At 40.7% G+C, this 13,991-nt stretch overlaps 1 protein-coding gene across 1 annotated transcript in view; it reads left to right on the top strand.

Annotated features, from left to right (window-relative positions):
• Window positions 1–9,859: 9,859 nt before the first annotated feature.
• Window positions 9,860–13,991, top strand: part of ABCB11 (ATP binding cassette subfamily B member 11) — a 122,369-nt gene continuing 118,237 nt past the window's right edge. Inside the window, exon 1 of the mRNA XM_017854467.1 lies at window positions 9,860–9,952. The gene's annotated coding sequence lies outside the window, so the exon portion shown is untranslated. The remainder of the gene's footprint in view (window positions 9,953–13,991) is intronic.

The following is a 13,991-nucleotide window of genomic DNA, read 5'->3' on the forward strand; positions in this document are numbered from 1 at the left end:
TATCACCAGACTTACTGATTTTAAAAAAATCAAAAAACACAGCTGCAGGCCCTTGCAAGGAGAAATAAAAAATGTCAAGACAGTGGAAGTGTGAAAGGAAAGAGGAAGTGAGTCTCAAGAGTTGAAAGCTGTAAGGAGTTTAGGGGCTTAGAGACTTAAAAGATGATAATTAAGAACCAACATTGCGTCAGACACAGTGGCTCACTCCTGTAATCCCAGTTCTTTGGAAGGCCAGGGTGGATGGATTGCTTGAGCCCAGGAGTTTGAGGCCAGCCTGGGCAACATGGCAAAACCCCATCTCTACAAAAAAATATAAAAATTAGCCAGGTGTGGTGGTGCATGCCTATAGTCCCAGCTACCCGGGAGACTGAGGTGGGAGGATTGGTTGAGCCTTGGAGGTCAAGGCTGCTGTGAGCAGAGATTGGGCCACTGCACTCCAGCCTGGGTGACAGAGTGAGACCCTTGTCTCAAAAAAGAAAAAAAAAAAAGCAGTTTTGGAAATTATGAGGAAGGATGTCAAACTTATATTGCTGTGAATTTTACCAGTATTTTAAAGTGAAAAATTTAAAGTTGAATGTTTGGGAATTTTGGGTATAGTGGGAAATATCAACAATGCTAATGGGATTTTATGCATGAAGAAGGTATAGAAAATTATACATTATCGTATTTTATTCCCATAGCATTCTGATCACACACAGTCCAAGGACACTCAAATAAGAAACCAAATATAATCAGATGTTAAAGGCTGATTTTCAAACAGTATAGCCAATAACAGCTTGCTCACCTGTGATCTCACTGATATAAAACATGTCCACACCTCAGTGGCCTGCAAAACATTCAGCACAGCTTTTTAAACTATAAGCTATTTAAAGCACTATTGATTATCTTATTCAGGCTCTAAGTATCTGGAGTGATCTCAGCAGGGGTTGGAGGATCCAAACTATCCTGACAGTGTCAAAGTGTGGCCAAAGAAGGTTTCCAATAAGTGTAAACTAAATTATGAGAACTCATGTACACAAAGAGGGGAACACCAGACACTGGAGGCCTATTGGAGGGTAGAGGATGGGATGAGGGAGAGGAGCAGAAAAATTAACTGAGTTACTAGGCGTAGTACCTGGGTCATGAAATAATCTGTACATCAAACCCTTGTGCCAGGAGTTTACCTATATAACAAGCCTGCACATGTACTCCTGAGCCTAAAATGAAAGTTTAAAAAAAACAAAGTAGGTTTCAGGAAACTCACAGCAGTGTTTGCCAGAGCACCAGAGCCTTCTCAGTGAGGTGACAGGCAAGTTGGACTGTGGTTCTAGGATGGAAAGTTCATCACTCCAATGGCTGGCTGAATTGGGCATAGATATAAGACTGATAATAACAAAGGGTTCCAGGAAGTAGAGGTGTGGAAAGAGATTAGTGCTTTAGCCGTGAATTTGAGTTGACAGTGACACATGAGAAATCCGGGGTGAGGGAGGAGAGGGAAGTCAATAATCACTTGGGTGAGGGATCACTCAGAGAAGCCTTGAGAAGTCATTGGAATGAAGATTTGAGATGAGTCATTGAAGAATCACTTAGTTGTACACTTTTTTCCTTTTCTCAGTTTTCTTAGCCGGACTTCCTTTTTTTTTTCTTTCTTGTGTCATTTTCTGAATTCCCTATAATAAAATCTTCAGAATATATGAAATTGTGTGTATATGTGCGTTTGCCTATAACTCTTTGCAAAGTAGTGATGCAATTTAATTTCTGAAGCTATCTAGAAATGTAAGAGATATCAATTGGCATATAAACGAGCATCTCAGTAATGATGACTTAATGATTTTGCATTACATAAAACCTGGAGATCTTTGGTTAGAGGGTTTGTCCAAGTTCATACCACCAAGGCTCAGATTCTTTCTCTCCATCCTGCCATTCTCAGCATGTGGCTCTTCATTATTTGGTATGTCACCTCATGGCCACCAAATGACTGCTGCATCTCTTGATATCACATTTTCATACATGAGTGTTGAAAACAGAAAAAAAAAATCTAAGGGCAAAATAACTTCTCTTGTTAAAACTCCATCTTTTCATCAGAAAAAAAAAATTCCCAGAAAGCCCTTAGCAGATTTTCTTCTTATATTTCACTGAACAGAACTGGGTCACATGTCTAACTCCATTCTATCAAAGGAGTAGGGGAATAGAATGACCATGACTGATTTAGACTTTGGAGCTGGGGCTAGGCCTGGAGCTCACCTTCCCTGAATGTGTTTCCTTCCAAACTTAGGGTTTTGTTAGTAAGGAAGAAAGTACTAACATCAAATAGTGACTGCCAGACAAGATAGAGTTAGGCAATTGGCAAAGGTCTTTAAGGAGCAACTTGGCAACTCCAAACAACTTGGTATATGTTTGGAGCCCTATGGACTTGGGCTTAAATCCTACTTATCACATGTGCATCTTTGGACAAGTAAATTATTTAACCTCTGAATCTCAGTTTTCTCATTAACCAGAGAGATGAGTTATTATCTTGAAGAGAATAAATAAGTTACTATGTATAAAGCACTAACCTAGAGCCATTTTGTCCTACGTCAGTTTGAGGTTTGGTGCTCAAGCTCAGGGTCCCTGTAGTTGACTGCTCTTAATCGTTGTTTTTTAAAATTGTGACCCCCAAATGTTTGCCTAAACAAGTGTCAGTGAGAAGCAATGAATTAGTGACCCAGGTCTAGATAGCTCATGGCTTCAGATAAAATTCCTTGAGATCTGACTTGAAGGAAACTACCAGTACTTAGAATATGATAACATTGTGAGTTTTGCTTTTTCTTGGCATATCTATCTATATCCATACCTATAATCCACACACACACTACTACGAGGTATACTCAAAGACATGTACAACACTCAAGAAGAAAAATAATCTAGTGACTGCCATTAGCACATGTTCCTAAATCACATGCGGGGTGCTGAAATGAATTCCTGAGAATGCAGGCAACCACCCTTCCACATCCAATAAAGAGTCCTGAGAGTATGTGGCAAATTAACTACTGTGGAGAGGGCTGTGGTCTAAAGGTAAAGATGCCTGGCTGCATCCTGGGAGAGGTAAGTGTGGACTCTGACACAGGGTCTGCTGAAACCCCTGGGCTGAATTGGGAGAGGGTCCCTAGTGTTGGCAGCCACCTCAACCTTTCCAGCAGAGTTAGATGCAGGTTAGACTTGGATGCAAGTCCTTCATTTTGTCCTACTTCAGTTTGAGGTTTGGTGCCCAAGCTCAGGGTCCTTGTAGTTAACTGCTCTTAATCATTGCTTTTTAAAATTGTGACCCCCAAATGTGTGTCTAGTCAGTGAGAAGCAATGAATTAGTGACTCAGGTCTAGATAGCTTATGGCTTCAGAGCAGCATTTCACAACCTAAGTTTCCTGGAGTCATAAGGAGTCACCCAGGGTTAGTAAGGGTGGAGCTAGAAAGCTCTGAACAGCCATATGAAACATAACAATAAAAATAATATGTCTGCCTTCCTTTTTTCCCCTTCAAAGATAAAAATATTAGTTGAACAACATTTATAACAACATTTTTCTAGATTGAAAAGCCCATATAGAGAACTGAATCTTGATTTCACGAGGCAACTGGATTGCTGTCCAAAGATGTGTTGACTAATTTGGTAAAACTAGTTTCTTATTACCTAAGCATGTTGCATTGAGTATGAATTGCCTTGCTTTAAGCTAGGGAGTAGTAGGCACCACCCACAGCTTATTTATAACCACTTGGCATAGATCACTGTGATCTATGCTTGACTATTAACAAGCACCCACTTCTTATCACCTCTTCTTCCACCTCAACAAAGGAATAGCTTCCGAGACTGAGACATGACTTTAAGAAGGGAGGTGTCCTGGATAATCCAAGACATGAAAACCCAATGTACTCATACCCCCAGGCAGACTTGCCCCTAGCCAGTGATAAATTCTACAGTTCAAATGAATATTCAACACTGCAGGCACAATTACTTATAATTGACTTTTGTTCTGTAGCAGAATTCTCTCTGATTCCTCTTCTTTGTTTATTTCACCTATTTCTTTTCATTCGGCCATTACAAATGTACCCTTATAATTTTTATAACTTTATGCACAATAATGAGCCTTCAGGGAAAGACAAGAACTACCACACTCAAAAACATCAGAAAAGATTTGCTTATGAATGAAGTCCATAGTTTTGTGCTGGTTTTCCTCATTAGAGCAAGAAACAAAAATATAAATTCTAACCAAGTACTGAGTGCTATGGAGATCAATGTATTTCATTTAGATAATTGTAAATGACAACTTGCTAGGATTGTAATTAGTCTTATGTGGCGCTATTAATTCTACAGAGGGAGCATAAAACATCTAATAATACATTGGACTTACTCAACTCACTATTTCTGACTTTTATCCTTAAGATCATCTTAAAGGAAGCATGGTTTGAAGACCATAATGAAGTATTGTGTGTGCCCAGTATTTTACTCTAAATAGCCCACAAGTGAGGCCTGAAGGAATTCCAGGAGCCCCACCCAGACTTGATGTGGAGGTGGGGCAGACTAGGCACTGAGCCAAAGGGGATCAGTGACAGCCAGCTTTTGGGAGAGCCAAATGAGGCAGAGAGCTGGGATAGAGTAGATCTACCTTCAAGTTCAGGACATTCAGGGCACACCACTGAACAGAAGCTTCAGGTACCACGACACGGGGCTGGTCTGTGTTAGGATAAACCAAGTTCTTAATGGGCTTTGAATCCACAGAAACTTTGCCTGTGATGTCCAGATGAGGGCCCCACCCCTTCTGCAGAAGTCAGAGTTTTCCCAGAAAAAAAGCAATGGCTGAACTACAACTAATATTTGGAGAATACCCACATAGCTAGACTCTCTACGTATTTTAAAAAATCATTAATAAACTTTTATTATGTATTATTATTTCCTTTGTCATATTCATTATTATTTTTATTTAATAACATATATTTAAAAAATAGTTTACCCTTATTATATATAATTTGAAAGATGCAGAAAAGCATGAGGAAGAAAATGAAAACCACCCTCATTCACATTTGCATAACCTACAGATAATCACTTTTATATTGTACTTCTTCCAGTCCTTTTTTATATGTCTACATGACAAAATTAGGAATATACTGATTTTGGTAGGTAAAAAAATGTGCACAACTCAATTACATGGCTACTTGTGGGAGGAGCCCCAGGATAAAAGAAAGTAGAAGAGGAAAAATGCGTGGGTTATTGGTTCACAGTGTTATCCTACTACACTAATAAGAATCATCCCTGCACAACCATGGACTAAATATTTTTTTTGGAATATGATTGACTTATTGGGATAGGCTTCCACTTCAGGACTATTGATGCCTTATCCAGCATCATGGGGACTCCTTGACCTAAAGAATGAGATTGAGAAAGTTTATTTTACAAATCTTAAACATGTTTCTGTTTTCAGGGCAGATCCAGCCAGACTCATGACTGTAGGATGTGATTAAGGAGGGCCTAATCTGTGTTTGGGGGATGTTAGGTCTGGGATGCACATCCACATGCCTTCCAGATAGACTGAAATCTCAGACTCAAAACTAAAATATTCTAATCTTACAGCATAATCCCTGGGAGTCAGATCAACCAGTCGGTGGCATTCATGCTGGAGGAGAACCTGCATTGCCTCCACTTCTAAAACGCTTTTCCACCAGCAGCATACTTGCCCAGAATCTATGGCACAGGCAAGTTCAGGCAGTCCTCATCATCCTGTGCAGGTGGTATTCTCACTCCCATTTTACAGATGAAGAAACCGAGGCTAATGGAAATTAAGTAACTTGTCCGAAGTTAGATAGCTAGTAAGTGAACACAAATCTTTGTGATTTCAAAGACCATCTCTTAAGATTGGTTAACTTTTAACTAATCCTCCTAGACACACAGCCTGACCTTATCTTCCAGTCTTTCTTGCAGTTAGGTATGGCTATGTGGCACTGTCCTCTCCAATGGAATCTGAGTAGAAGTAACAGATGCCACTTCCAGGATTGGCCCATAGGAACTGTCCATACAAAATGCTCCATATTTTCTCTTCCCTGTGTGATGGATAGATGTCCATGTCCAAGGAGACCTTAAAAGCCACATGTTGAGGATGGTAGAGCTTCTGTCAGCCTGGGTCTCTGAATGACTACATGGAGCAGAGCACCTTTGCTCAACACCAATTTCCCCTTATTCAAGGCCTACTGGACTTCACATGAGGAGAAATAATTAGCAAGTATCACTACCTTAACCAAATCAGCCAACAAGCAAGTGGCAAAACCAGGATCTAAAGCCAGTTCTTTGTGACTTCATAAGCCTGTGCTCTTTTCACTATACCATTCTGCCTCCCTCTGCAGTCAGCTAAACTACAGAAATTGTGTTCTTCCACACAGCTTGCTTTAAAAACACATAAGCTACCTAAGAAAGCTCTAATCTAGACATTTTTCTCTCTGCTAATCTCTATGCCACAAAAAAAATTAGCCAATTATATTGTTAACTGACTCATGCTGACTTTACACAATGTATATTGATTTTCAGGATGATAATAACCAGCTTCTGTGATTGGTGTGCAAGACTTCCTGCCTAACCCATCCTTCTTGTGGCTCAGCTTTGTAAACACTGGCCCTGGCTTGCCGTGAACAGAAGTTCTTATCTTAGACTGCACGCAACTCATCCTACTGGCACTGAAAGCCCTTCTTTGTCTTTCTTCACCTACTTGTACAAATTTACAAGCCACTGTTTGCCTCTTCTCTCAGTAACCATCTTGGTCCTTTCAATGTTGCCTGTGTGCACTCATGCCGTATTTATGACCTGGTGCCTCTTATACTTTGAGATATAACTCAAGTCCTTCCTTCTTTGAAAATCCATATTGATGGGTCACTTTTTAAATACTTAAGGTCTGCATCAAACATTATAACATTTGCTGTTTTTCTTTTTTATTCTTACTTGCTTTATATGCTAAGCTTTATTATCCTTTTAAGGTTTAAACTTTCTCAAGGACACTAACTGTAATGTGTACAACTTGGTAGCCAGCATAACATTTGACAGAGTGTCTTGTAAAAAGAAGATACTCAATCATTAGTTTTTGAGTAATTCAAGGAGTAAAGTGATGGCAGCTTCTTTTATCTCTTCCATAGTGCAATCCTCAATATTTTTTTTTAAACAACTATTGGCTGAATTCTACCATTGTGGTTTAGAGCTTTCTCTGAGACATTTTTGCTATGGTTTTGAAGCAGGTTCCAAATTGGTCCATAGTGACCTCCAAGGCTCTACAGGAGTGGTTCTCAAGCTTCAGCTCATTGGGCCCCACTCCCAGAGTTTCTGATTCAGTAGGTCTCAGGAAAGGACTAAGAACGTACATTCCTACTGGGTAATGAGGAGGCTGCTGCTGGGCCAGTAGGCACGCTTTCAGAGCCACTGCCCTGTGAACTCATGGCACTCCCTGATTCCCACCACTCTGACATAATCCCCAACTGACTTCAGTCTTGCTTACTCCACTCCAGGTTCAGCTTCGTTACACACACCAGGCATGCTTCTGCATAGAGCTTTGCCCATGTGGTTCCCCCAGATACCCACGTACTTGTTCCTTGACTTCCCTCAGGTCATTCCTCATATGTCACCATCTCAGTGGGCATCCATAACACCCAGTTAAAAATGGCAACATCCTTCTCCCCTCACACTCTTACTGACACATATACATATATATACACACACACACTCTCTCTCTCTCACACACACACACACTCCCTATCATATCCCTTTCCTGCAATGCTTTTTTCCATACCATTTACACTATCTGATGTATTGTATGTGTTACTTCTTTGTCTCCTGTCTATACTGCCCCCTCCCTGCCCCCAGAATATAAGATTCCTAAGGCAGGGATTCTCATCTGTTTTATTCATTCCTGAATCCCAGAACTGAGAACCGTGTTTGGCACATAAACATTCAAAAAGAGCTGGTATTTTAATTGGATGACTGTAGGGACCACAACCCTACCTATTTTCAGACCGTGAAGCATAAAGAAGACAAGCCTACAGCTGAAGTGAATTAAGCACGATCAACTCAGTACTCGCACTGCCCAGATGTATCTAGGGGCCAGCATGAGGGTGCGGAGGAAGACATCCTAAACTCTCCAGGGCCCTGGACAGATGGCCACTCTGTCTTCACTTTTCTCATCTATAAGATGAGGTTGTTGGATGATATATCAATATATACAATGTTGTTTCTAGCTCTAAAACTCTCTGCTTTTGTCTTCCCTTGGATCTTCATGCCACCAGAAGGAAAGTCTTAGGACCCTCGGACCTGTGAGCAGATCAGCTCTGGTCCTGAGTTGACAGTTTTCTCTTGTTGGCATTTTTACCCTTTGACTGTTGTCAATAACTTCAGCACAGCAAAGGTAGCAAAATTGTATCGTGAATCTTTTCCCAATCAAAGCTACAGCCACATAGCTGTGTTGCCTTTTCGGTTTTGTGTGAAGCAAAATTCTTTTTCCTGGGTCCTAATTGGTGCCAAATCCGATATTACTACATTTGTGTCACCTCAGAAGGCAACTCATCCAGTTTGGATAGAGGAAACATCTAGAAATCTTGCTTCTCTTTGCTGACCTTGATATATTGAGATTTGAACATATAAATATAATAACATATAAAATTATATGTCATAATTTTGGGCTTTGTAGGCTAAGTCATAAACCATGCAGGTTTATGGGCTAAGTCATAAACCATCTTATACATAAATTCCAGTAGAGAAAAAAATGGTGGATGCTGAATTTTAATGAAAAATTTATGATACAGAAACCTAAAATTGAGAAAATTTGATCTTACAGTTTAATTTCTGAAAATTGAGAAGCACTGGCCCATCAATTGCATTTCAGGGCACAGAGTGGAAGAAGGTTAGCACAGACTGGCTTGTGGCTTCACCTCTACTAGTTGTTACACCTTGGGTGGATTATTTAACCTCTCTGTGCTTCAGTTTCCCCAACTATAAAAGAGAAATGACATGATAGCACCCAACTCCTAGGGCTACCCAAATGAGGTGATACAAATAACATTTTTGAAGTGGGCCAGGCACCCAACCAAGAGTCCTGACCAATGTTGCCTATTATTATTCATTGCTGAATGCTGGAGTGAGATGCATTTAGGAAAGAGTAAGTTCAGGCAAAGGAGAAAAAATAAGAACATTGTAGGAAAAATGGAAAGATTCACAAGAAGGGAGAGGAAGAGGCAGCACAAATATATTGGAGGAGCTCCATGTGCTTATTTGACTTGAGATTCTGTTCATTTGAACCTTTAAAAAATCGTTCATCTTTGCTTATACAGAGCTTCATCTGGTGTACCAAGCCTGAGGTTAATGACCGTTCATGCCAGTGTGCAAGAGTTGTCTATGCACTCAGACTTTTGTGCAAGACTGTTTCAGATGTTCTTTTAGGGTATTTGTCTCCACAAAACTCTATGGCTGGGCCAGGAGCATCTGGAGCCTGCAACCAGGGATTTTTCCAAGAGTAATCTTTTATATTGAGGGGAAAGTTTAAAGGTATTTTTTTTTTTTTTTTTGTCTTGTTATGTTTTTAAGTAAGTTTTCACAACTACAGTCCTGTAAAAAATAAGGGTTGGGATAGCCCGAATTCCAGGCTTCTTGCTCGGCCCACTCTGCTCAATTTGCCTCTCCTTCAAAGGTGAATCAGCACTTTCCAAGGCCTGTTGACACCCTCACAGGGTTTCCCAAGCACACTCTGTGTTTGGGGTTATTGCTCTGAGTATGTTTCTCATATGTCACTGAACTGTGCTTAGGCTGCCCTCAGGGACATTGACCCTTAGGCAAATAGATAATGTTTTCGAAAAAGCTTGAATTCTGTTCAGTGCTTTAGAATGATGAAAACTGAGGTAGGACAAGGTTCTGAAACCTTTTGACTCTCCACAGTGGAGTCCATTATTTCCTCTGGCTTCCTCAAATTCATGTTCACAGGTAAGTAACTTATACTTGTCTCTGCAAATTCATTCCCTCTTCCCTTTAACTCTCACTTTGTGGGGTGTAGTATTTCTGATTTATTAAAGATTGGTCTCTTGTCCTGTGTAAATAACGCTACAATACTTGGATAGAAACTTTCAGGATGCATTAATTATTTCATAACATTGTACAGAATACAGATGACTCTTGGTTGCTGTCTTCTTTATAGTAATGCTAGTTCATGCATCAGTCTCTTGAGAGAGAGAGAGAGAGAGAGTGTGTGTGTGTGTGAGAGAGAGTGTGTGTGTGGTATACATGGGTGTGTGGTACAAATGACCAAATAGATTGAATAATCTGCTCAAAGTAAAAATACCAGTGGGTTTCTTTTTTAACTTGGCTTTACGAAAGCACAATTCTGTTTGCTCTGATAATCACAAATTCATTGATCACAAATTCTACCCTTGAAAGCTGGTTTGATACAGAACTACATGGACTTTATCTTTTCTCCAACACCGTACTCATTTCTTCATTCTCCCGGTTTTCAAAAATATAGATACTAAAAAAATATTAGCTGTGGATGCATGTTTAGAGGGGAGAAAGTTGGTTTCTAGGACTTAATTTCAGTTTTTAGGTTACCCAAGCCAGTGGGAATCATATATCGCTAATGACTTGAGCACAGAGATCAAATATTGTTCACACTTCACACTCAGAATAAAAGACAGTATTTGTCAACATTTTTGAGGGGGAATCGCTTTTTAGAGATGTTAGAGACAAATTATAGTGTTTATAACCTAAAACTTTAATATTCTGGTCTAGTAGTGGTTATTATTAAATATTTGAAGTGATAACTTATTTACGAGCTCTTGTTTAACAGAAGTTCTTTTCTATGGGCAACCACGTCCCCTCACGGCTTACCCCCTCACCTTGGTTCTCCCTGCTGTGCTCTGTAACACTGTGATTGCCTCTAATTGAAGCCTTCATTTCCCTGTCTAGGAGCTTCTGTTCACACTCCTCCCCACTCTAGATTGCAAGCCCCTTGAATAATTTTTGTTTCCTAGTACCAAGAATAATGGTGACAAATATTAGTAGATGACTCCTAAAATTGATTAAGAAGATATTTAGGGGAAAAAATGCCCATTTTGTGGTTTTAAAATGCTACAATTGCTATAAAATGCCCAAGTTTCATTGCAGAAATCAAATACTGGAGTTATGTTTTGCTTGGTCAAGAGGAAAGAACTGTACATTTAGAGACAAAGAATTGCTGTGGCAGTTAACTTTGTTAACATTCTATTTTTTTCCCAAGCAATTCTTTAGTCCTCTACCTCAGTGGTGCCTCTGAAAAAGGACTTATGTGGCCAATGGGATCACGTGTATTTATTTCCCTTCTCTATCAGCCACAGCCCTCAGGGCTGGAAGGGCCTCATTTTAGTCTATCCCCAGACAGGGTCTCCCACAGTGTTGACACACAGCATCAACCCACAGTGAGCTTATCTGGAAAATAATGCTTTTCTATTTTCCTTGTTTCTTAGCATATATTAATGTTTCTTTCCTCCTCTAATGATCTTTCAGATAAAGAAATCGTTTGCTGAGCTGATAATAACAAAGGTGTCCTACCTACATTTTTAAATGTCAGCAGTGAAAGATGTTTTAAGGGTTTTTAAAGAAAAAAGAAAAGAAACCTGTAGCTTAGAAAAGACATCCAAATTGAAGAGGAGCAGGGGCAATTCTGTTCTCTCTGAGCAGCTCTGTGAAGGGAGAGTTTGTGGGGCTGGGGTCTTGAAAGGCTTTACTGAGGGTAAGACTTCACAAGAGAAAAGCCACGGAGGGACCCTCACATGATCAGAATATTCAGTGTGATGTGGGGCATGGTGCGGGGAGGTGCTCTCCACTCCCGGGCCTGGCCTGGTTCCCCTCACTCTCCTCAGCTCCTCAATGGCTTTGAGGGCATTCAGATTCTTCCCACCATCTTGACCTGAATGTGGAAAAAACTTTTCCTCCTTAATTAAGTGTAGAAAAGGTCAACATGTTTCAAAAAATAGCATTTGGGTGAAAATTAAATGGAAAGTGGAACAAATCTCTGCAGAGAAAATGAAAAACCCTAGAACACAGACAGAGTCACCTCTGCCTCTTGGTCTGGTGGGATTTCTATTCTTCTCAAACCGATTTCCTAACCTCTCTGGGTGTGGGCTCCAAGTCCCAAGCCTTATCAGGGTAACTTTTTTAAAGTATAAGTTTGATCATAATCTTTTCTTACCTGAAGGCTTCATTAGCTTCCCATGGCCTTTTGGATAAGGTCCCAAGTTCTCTGTGGTAAGGATCATGAGGCCCCGAAGGATCAACTAGCCACATCCTCCCGAGTTGCCCATCTGCCTCCCCAAGATTCACTGGGCTCCTTCAGCCTTGGACCCGGCTGCCCTGTCTCTTGCATCTGGGCCTTTGCATGTGTCCTTCCCTGCCTGGACTGCTCTTCCCTCTCCTCTTCCCATGGCAAACTTGCTCTCATCTTCAATGTCTCATGCTAAGCACTTGCTCCAGAGCCTTCTATAGCTCTCTAGATGAGGCAGATCCTCTGCACGAGGACCCAGGAGACGCCTATATTTCCCCTTTCCTCACTGCCATCCTGCTTGATGCCTAATTTCCCAGATATTGTCTGTCTTCCCTGCCACATTGTAAGTTCCATGAGGGTAGGGCTGGTTGGAGGGCTGGTGCTCCACACAATTTTTAGGGTAGGTAAATCAGGTCCTCAGAGATTTCTTCCTGGGCCTCAGGCTGCCCTGAACTGATCTCACAGTACAGGGGTTGACATTTTCTGCAAAGAGCTATATAGTAAATATTTTAGGTATGGGAGACAGAAAGGGCCATACAGTCTGTCATTGGAGCACAGAAGCAGCCAAAGATGATAGAAAATGAATGGGTGTGACTGTATTCCCATAAAACTGTCTTTACAAAATAGGATGGTAATAGTATCTTTCAGCCCAGAAGAATTCAGCTCTGAAGACACCTTTTCTCAGCCCTGACCCCCTTTTTTTTTTCTTCAATTCTTCTACAATAACAATAGCCTGTTGCTAGCATTGATCCCAGCCATTGGTGAACGTCAGCCTGTCCATCTGTTGCTCCAGGCTGACATCCCCACCAGTTCACACTAGCAGCCTTGCTGTAGTGGCCAGTAGTGGGCACTAACATTTTATGCTCTCAGGATCTTTGATTTCTTCCTGGCATGACTTGTAGAGCCCTGTATCTCCTCCAATTTTGGCAGCCTCAGGACCTTTGTGGTACTGCTCATTTGGGCCCATTTTATTTATTTATTTATTTTTTATTTTTTATTGTACCTTAAGTTATAGGGTACATGTGCACAACGTGCAGGTTTGTTACATATATATACATTTGCCATGTTGGTGTGCTGCACCCATTAACTCCTCATTTACATTAGGTATTTCTCCTAATGCTATCCCTTCCCCCTCCCCCCTCCCCACAACAGGCCCCAGTGTGTGATGTTCTCCTTCCTGTGTCCAAGTGATCTCATTGTTCAGTTTCCACCTATGAGTGAGAACGTGTGGTGTTGGGTTTTTCTGTCCTTGCAATAGTTTGCTGAGAATGATGGTTTCTAGCTTCATCCGTGTCCCTACAAAGGAGATGAACTCATCCTTTTTTATGGCTGCATAGTATTCCATGGTGTATATGTACCACATTTTCTTAATCCAGTCTGTCATTGATGGACATTTGTGTTGGTTCCAAGTCTTTGCTATTGTGAATAGTGCTGCAATAAACATACGTGTGCATGTGTCTTTATAGCAGCAGCATTTGTAATCCTTTGGGTATATACCCAGTGATGGGATGGCTGGGTCAAATGATATTTCTAGTTCTAGATCCTTGAGGAATCACCACACTGTCTTCCACAATGGTTGAACTAGTTTACAATCCCACCAACAGTGTAAAAGTGTTCCTATTTCTCCACAGCCTTTCCAGCACTTGTTGTTTCCTGACTTTTTAATGATTGCCATTGTAACTGGTGTGAGATGGTATCTCATTGTGGTTTTGATTTGCATTTCTCTGATGG

This window comes from Rhinopithecus bieti, unplaced genomic scaffold (genome assembly GCF_001698545.2).
Source record: "Rhinopithecus bieti isolate Rb0 unplaced genomic scaffold, ASM169854v2 scaffold_37314, whole genome shotgun sequence".
NCBI classification, from domain to species: Eukaryota; Metazoa; Chordata; class Mammalia; order Primates; family Cercopithecidae; genus Rhinopithecus; species Rhinopithecus bieti.